The 8,677-nt window shown below is 38.6% G+C and overlaps 1 pseudogene; it reads left to right on the plus strand.

The window, feature by feature from the left end:
- Positions 1-8,677, plus strand: part of LOC123987107 — a 185,103-nt pseudogene that overhangs the window by 83,193 nt on the left and 93,233 nt on the right.

Genomic DNA, 8,677 nt, shown 5'->3' on the forward strand with positions numbered 1-8,677 from the left:
ATTTGACATAAGTAATAAACATTGTCCCTGAATTAGTAATGGAGTTCCACAAAGTGCTCAACCAGGAGTGAAAGTTCATACCTAATGTTGAGTTGGATCATTGATTAATCAATACAAACCATGTTTTTTTCTTAATGAAAGCTTTTTAAAACAATTTATGCGCAATTTATGGCAGAACGACCTAAGGGAATGTAAGGTTTTTAAATATTAAATACAACAAAATGTCAGTCTTGGAGAAAAATAAAATGGCTTGTCCCGATCGCTTGACAAAAGTTTCATTACGTTATTAATCATTAAGTTTCATTATAATTATTTTCTACGTGCACATGTTGCAGCATGCAACAGCAGCAATGATTATATTGGAAATACAGGTAGTATAAAGTTCAGGAGCAATGAAGACAAAGAGCTGAGTTTGTCTCCCAGATTTCATCTAAACATTTATTGCAAAATAAAGCACTATAGATATTTGTCTGCAGTTTTCAGCATCTATATAAAGTAACATGTGAGAGTGTTTTTCACCACTGCTGTAAATACAGCTGTTCATATGCATTTGTTATTACATTATCTGGAGCATTAACAAAAACTATCAAGTCAACAACTTTGCTAACACAGCCAAACATCAACCTTGACAACACAAGACAGCAATATTACTTACTAGGTCAACAGAAAGAATATCAGCTCAATTTCTGTCTTGCAGCCTTTTATTTCACAAAGCCAACGTCCGGTGCTGTGCCAAATTCTGCATGCCCGCTGAGAGTTGCATGCACCTCCCGGGTAGTAAAGCTCATTTAAGCTGAGAAAATAGGTGGACGCAAATCTCAGCAGGTAGCCTACAACATCTGTTCTACTGAATTATGCCTCCACCTGTTAAGGTCCTTTTCAGACACTTGCTGTGCACATTGATCAGACCTGGTTATCACGACGTATTTTTGCTGAATATCAAGGAATGCTACTTCGACAAAGTGTAATAAAATATTAATGTTGAACTGTAAACGTTCATCAAATATATACTTCGAATCATTAATCACCATTGATGAACCCCACAAAGAATATTATAGTGTTTAAAAGCAGTATAGAATAGAACATACTTTATTGTCCCCTAGGGGAAATTTGTCATGGACTCAAAGTGCGTAGTGTGTAGTAGTAGCTGCCCTTACAGACAATAAATACACATAAAATACATATAACAGCTAAAGACGTACTAAAGAGTATTTGGAGGTGCATGCAATTCTCAGCAGACATGCAAATTTTGGCGTAACACTGGTAGCCTCTTGCTTGGTCACTCTCTTCTACTCTTCCTAGCTTCCTCTGTCATCGTCCTCTTCTTGCTCTTTGCCTCTGCCATTAGCTAATGACAACTTTGCTGACAGGGAAACATCAAGCAAGCACAACACCACAAGCAAGAAGGCCAGCTTAGCATCTGTCCTGCATCCTTTCAGCACTTTTAGCAGCCAGTCTGATATTTACTCTAATTTGGTCTCTTGCTCTGTCACTCTTTTTCTCTTCCAGAGCAACTTAACAGTAACATACAGCTGTATATAAAGCAAATGACATTTAGCTGCATTAAATTATACTGAACTTGTTAACATTTTCAGTATATAAAACAATTACAAGCAACATTTTCATTTACATCTTAATCATCAAACAAGTGAAGCATTCATATTTCATTTATTAGCATGCCCATTAGCTTAATCATGACTCAAAATTACAATCTGAAGAAAAAAATAAATAAACAGGTAACATTGCTATGCACCTCTTGTGTCACTAAAAGACATCTATAGATATAGATAGCAATCATTACAACAGCTCAGTTCTTAAACAACTAAGTGTATATTACGATTTACAGTATCTCATAAAAGTGAGTCCACCCCTCACATTTTTGTAAATATTTGATTATATCTTTTCATGTGACAGCACTGAAGAAATGACACTTTGCTACAATGTAAAGTAGTGAGAGTGCGGCTTGTATAACAGTGTAAATTTGCTGTCCCCTCAAAATAACACATCACACAGCTATTAATGTCTAAACCGCTGGCAACAAAAATGAGTACACCCCTAAGTGAAAATGTCCAAATTTACAATCTGTATAGCATACAACCCCCTCTGTCCTTAGAGCCTCAATTTGAATAAGGAAAAACTATCCATAAAACCCTTTTAACAGGGAAAAAATGGAAGAAATCTCAGGAAGAGCAATATCCCCACTCAGTCTAAATTCAATATGAGTCCCTCTTCAGAAAACATGGGCACAGGTGATGTCGGAATGGCAGAAGGTAGTGGCATGCCGTGTCAGTGATTATAGTATATATTATATTGATTCATTATTGACATTCATAATAGTGGCTCTGGCACACATTTAATATCTCATGACCTTATAACATGTTCATGGTAAATATCTTTTTTTCTTTCCCATCTTTTAGCACTGAAATTCATTATTTTAGAGCCTCACGTTCCTGCACAACAAGAATGGTGAAAGATGTGTCCCATTTGTTCCTTAGAAACAGGAACAAATGGGTGTTCAGTCTGTTTGCAGCATGGCCCAGATATGGACTGTACTGAGTCCCAGGAGGGGGCTGTGGTTTCCCTGATATCGGGTCATGAGATGGGATTCCAATAAAAGGGTGCATCCCAGTAGAGGGAATCAATTATTAAACCTCACCTCTAGACAAAGGTTATTTTTATCCCACTGAATCACAATAGTTAGATGTGGAGCAAAGTGATGTATCATTTCCATAAGGAATGGGAGATGAATGGACTGAACGGATGAAATGTGACAACAAAAGCAGTGCATCATTTACGTTGTCACATGTAATCCACAGTGATTTCCTGTTTGGAAATCTATTGTTTTAATTCAATTAAATTTTATTTACATAGCGCAAATTTATGACAAAAATGATCTCATTGCAGTTTTCATATAGAGCAGGTCTAGACCATAATCAATATAATATTATTTCCAGAGACCCAACAATTCCCACTATGAGCAAGCACTTGGCGACAGAGGCAAGGATAAAGTCCAACTTTTGGGGGAGTCAGCCTACACAGTATCCAAACAGTATTAATGAATTAACTAATGCCAGATTTTGCTATTTTTATTGTGTTGTACTAAATGTCAGTGTTCATTGACAATAAAAATGCTTCAGACAGCGAGTGGTTGCCCCGGTGTGTCACCAGGCAACACTGAGGTTCAGCGCGGTGTAGCTCCACCACTGCAGCTTCCAACTGCCTTCGAGACTAAAGAACGAGTACCATTATGTTTCAGCCTAATATCAACATAATCTAATCACACAGTTAAACAGAGCAGTTTGCAGCTTAACATAGAGGAAATGGTTTATTAATATAAAACCTATTATTGTTAATGATCATATTAATGTAGCAAGTTTTGATAATTAATTACAAGGTACAAGGTTGTTTAATAGTCATTATTCATTTATTATTTATGCATAACAAAATGAAATGTGTTTCGTTATGCAGGGATGTTGATGGGGATGTTAATTGTTTGAGTTTTTAGTTTTCTTAATGAACTCAGATGCCAGTAAAGTATTTTGCTCCTGCATCTTTTCCTTCCCTGTGAGTTTGGTGGTTGGTCACATGGTAAGCTGAGATGGCAAGTTGAAAAAATTGAACCATGATCAACTCAGTATCAAATATCCAAGCTTGCTCACGGGAGCCGTAGTCACTTTCAGTGTTAAAATGAAATACCTGAAGCTGCAACTGCTCACTGTCTGAACGCACCTTAAGTATCGTGTCACAACCAGGCTCAAGGGCCATGACAAAAGAGGGAACGAGGCTGCGTAAATGATCAAAAGTGCTTTAGTTATCTAAAGTGTAAACTAAACAGAACTATTTAAATATGCAGGGTGTGTATCTGTAATGTAAATAAATCAAAACAAGATATGGCAGTCCGGGTGATCAGGCCATGGTCGAAGTCTCTTATTTGTCGTTTTCTTGCTCCTCGATCCTCGCTTGAACCAGAAGTTGTTTCTCTCCGCCATCTTGCAGACCGTCCCAAAGCTCTTATTTGCGCTCCGAGGAGCGAGGATTGAGGATCAAGGAGCGATCTCTGAGGAGCTATGAGCGAGGATACACCAGTGCATCCTTCGTGGAAGTCTTTTACTGACCGACACGCCCCCTTATTGGGTAGCTGCTATATTGATTGGACGCTGCAGCTGATCGGACTGATCTGATACATCAGGACAGATAACATTAAACTCTTATGGCTGCAAAGTCTTATATTTGAGTTGTTTTATGATTCACTGTCTTGTTAAATCTGTGGTCATTGTAGGTCTTGTTATGACCTGGCTCAAAAAGCCACAACAAAAGGGATACACACCATGGTAGAAGTTTAACAAAATATGCATCCATCCATCGTCAACCGCTTATCCTGTGTACAGGGTCGCGGGGGGGCTGGAGCCATCAGGTCAGGATGATGGATGCATGGAAAATGTGTGTGAGGGTGTTTTAATGTGCAAGAAATAATAACTATCAACTAAAACAGCACAAACCAAGGCAAAGGTGGAAACAGATGGTAGCAAGTTAGCGGAGAGGTCCGTCATCAGCCCAGCAGCGACCTCAGCCCCTAAGAATGAGAATAAAGCGTTAAATACTCTACAGGGCAATTAGCAGAGTTACTGCAATCAGCTCTTCCTTCACAAGGAATAGAGAGATAGGCCACAGCCACACATGAACCCATAGGGCGTCACAGTCTGAACAACAAAAGCCCCCCAAACAGCTTTATTTATTAGAAAGATCTTTTTTTTAATTTTTATATCTCCCATCAACTTTTATTATGGAGACAATTAAAGTCAGAGAGAGTCGGAGAGTCGTCAGCAAGAAAGGCTGGTCATTCCTGTGTTTAGTCCAAACAGATGACGATAAAACATAGTAAACACGTAAAATTCATTTGATTGATATGATGGAATGCAGTGATCGACCGTTATTCAATAACGAATTTACAATTAGAATCAATAAATAGAAATGCAGATAATATAGCCTAAGCAATGTGCCAGTAGAAATGATCCTGTGCCTCTGAGCTGGACATACAGTAACCTATAATTTTTCATGTGCAGGTTTTTGTTAAACAGGTAACAGAGAATCCTGCTGCTCTGCACTGATAACTGTGAGGCTTTATTAGTACCAACACCGTGCACATGTATGTAGACATAAATTCCATCAAAAGTCTCTCCAGAAACGGACGTTGCTTCATGTGGCGCTTCGGAGGAAAGGACGTCTCATGTCTCTAAAAACGTATTTCCTCGTTCCTTCTCTCCTGGCTTGATTTCCTTGTGTCTCTCCATGCACCCCCGGTACGCAAGGAAAAGACGCAAGTGAGAGAAACGTGGATGCAATGGAAACCAAGCCAGGAGAGAAGGAACGAGAAAATATGTTTTTAGAGACATGAGACGTCCTTTCCTCCAAAGCGTCACGTAAAGCGACGTCCGTGAATCATCAAACCACTCCAATAGCCTATAAGACTTTGCAGTGATGCACTTGAGTTTAATGTTATTTGTCCGATCAGCTGCAGCGTCCAATCAATCGGCTACCCAATAAGGGGGCATGCCGGTCAGCAAAAGACTTCCGCGAAGGATGCACTGGCGTATCCTCGCTCATAGCTCCTCGAGATCGCTCCTCAGTCCTCGCTCCTCGGAGCGCAAATAAGAGCTTTGGGACGGCCTGCAAGGAACAACTTCCGGTTCAAGCGAGGATCGAAGAGCGAGGAAACCACGAATAACAGAGTTGAGAAGCACCCTTTGTTGCAGAGAGGAGGAGAGTGTTTACCTCCACAGGTTCACAGGCCCCTTGCGCACCAGATCTCATCACCTCAACAAAACAAATATGGTTAAGAACAGTGAGGTATCACTCCCACAGGGTGGCCTCACTGGATCACACAGGGGCCGTCACAATAGCCATCACGTTTCTTTAGTCTGTATAGTTTCACATTTGTGCTTTTGACTAAGTCACAAAGTAAAACATTATATTGATTACTTTTTTTGTTGTAACAAGTAGCATGCATTGCTTTGGGTATCTGGACTAGTCAAAACATTTTTTTATATATAAAAAACATTATAGAGGAAGGAAGCTGCCTCAGGCATCAAACTGTAATAATGTGAGCTTATTAAAGACCCAAGAGGCCCGTCCACTAGAAGCAAACAAATACCAGCAATACGAAAAGAACATAAACCTAGCCATGAGTGCTAATAGTGTAAATTTCCTCCCACTAAGAGCACAGGTGTTGCAATCATTGGTTATTGTAGGAAAATGTAATTAAGCCTGTTCTACATTTTATTTCTGTACCCTGAAGGAGTGAATCAAACCTTTACTTAACAAACCGTGCAGTGGTGTGTAATTAGGTTTTTAAATGTGTGCTGCTCTCTGCAGTTTCTAAGCCTATGAAAAGAGGGACCCTATCCATGATGCAAACTGAGTATGTAAATAACATCATTGCGACCTTCACATTTTGATACACACCTTGTTAGTTAATTCAGCTACTTTCTTTACAGTCCTGAACTCCAAAAATACATCAAATACAGCAGGAAGTGCTAAAGTAGAAAAACCTAAAATGAAGTAATGTGATTTTTGCAATTCTGTTGATTGTCTCGAAGCATTTAAAATGCCATTAAAAGCTAATGAGGAAAATATGACCTTCCATTAGGTCACATCAAAGTAGGTGGCACATTCGAGCTGCACATAAAACGTTTTACTAATGGCCATTGTACCTAGAATTATAACTATAATTATAAGTTGTATTTTCAGTTTTACAAAGGATGTTTCCAATCCTTAGGTTTAAAAATACAGGAACAGAGTTCATCATGCCTCAGTTCTGGTTAAAAAGCCACTTATTTTCTCAGTGACATGACCCTGAATCTGGTCTATGCCATCCTATGATGATGAGAATAATTAAGATAAAGCTAGTATTGTGGATGCTACTCCAAATGATCACAAGATTATTGACACAAATAGACCTACGTGTGTAGTGGCAGCTTTGGTTTATGAAATGGCACAGGTCAATATTCATAAAACTAACAATTTTTTGAGTAGCTACCAAGGAACAACTCAGGAACCTGATAATTAATGATTTGCTAAGGAGTTGAATAATTGTGAATGGAGGACTATATATTAGATAATGATAAATGAATACTAAGAACATATTTCAATATACTGTGTTCATTTAATGCATCATTTTGTTCCTTGTTAATTATCTGCTTTATCTTATAACTACCCTTTATTTTTGAATTGCTTACATATTATTTGACAGAATCATCTCAACTCAAGCTTACTAGCTAACAGAGCTTCCAACTGCATCTCATGATCTTCATCAGCACATGGAACTGTGTCCACGTGGCCTAAATGGAGCAGCTGAAGAAACCATTTACAGCTCCCAAGGAGCATTCTTGAACAGATGCTGGGTTTACACCATCTACTCTTTGCTCTCTCTCACCCTCTGTATTACCTCCCTTTCTCTGTGACTTCTCACTTGTCTGTGTTTCAAACAGTACATAAACATAAGCAAAATGTGTTTTACAATAATATATTTCTATAATAATACTATATTATTACACTGTTATTATGCTAGGTATTGTTTTTAACCCTATGCACATCTCTGCAGTGATTACATTGTTTGAATTGGATGACGTTACCGCGGAACAGACCAGCCAAGGGGACAGGATCCTAATGTTAAACACCACATGTTAACAGTGCACACCATCCAAATGACACCTTGAGCGCTCTATAGTAAGGGATCTATTAAAGGACACCCCCAAGGGGAAATCAGCTGACCACCCACTTAAGCCCCAACGCTCCTATTCAATGGGGAAAAATGGTCAAATGTGACTAGCAATTATACATTAAACAAACACACTAACAGTTGACAAATAGAAACCGTAAAAATAAATAGACAAGCTCAAATTAACTTAATACAATTAAAAAATAAACAGACCCTGAAGATTGATCTGCAAATTCAAATAACCTCCGAAAACAGAAACCGAAAAGAAACACTCTATATGTTCAGTAGAAAATAATTCCTAGTGTCCTAGATGAATAAGTATAGTCGTGCAACACAGTGCGCTGGTTCGTCTACTTATTAGCAATTTTATAGAGTTTTATAATTAGTATTTACTTCACTTGTTACATGTTGATTTCTCTGTTGTGCTAATTAGAACATCACAATATTTATTATTATTGTTATTATTGATAATGTAGTGAACAACGGTGTGGATTTGTGCATTTCATATTGAATAAATTTGGAGCTACTCTAAATTCCTTTCTCCTCCCCAGAGAAGAAGGGGAGGGGTCAAAGTTGCTTTCTCTAAGTGCTATCCCGACCATAAAACTGGCACCTTTTTGATTCCGAAGCTGATAACGCGGGGCCTGACTGTTAAACTGACAAAGGGACACGAGCCAGCCATTGGCATCTCCCTGAACAGCCTATCAAAACTGGCCCCCCTACACACGTTTCCGTGGCAACTGACCTTATTCTTTGTTTTATTACCACATCAAAAAGGAAAACCCCTGTCTCACCTAAGTGTGACATGGTCCAGACACTGAACTTTGGATGACAGAGGACTGCAGTCTCCAAATACTCAAAGCATTTAATTAAGTTAATTAAATCTTTAGTTGCCTGAATACGTTTGCCTCTATTTGAGTAGTTATGTTAACTGTTGTTGCTGTCTGTTGTTGATATTAG

The sequence above is a fragment of the Micropterus dolomieu genome, linkage group LG18, assembly GCF_021292245.1.
Source record: "Micropterus dolomieu isolate WLL.071019.BEF.003 ecotype Adirondacks linkage group LG18, ASM2129224v1, whole genome shotgun sequence".
NCBI classification, from domain to species: Eukaryota; Metazoa; Chordata; class Actinopteri; order Centrarchiformes; family Centrarchidae; genus Micropterus; species Micropterus dolomieu.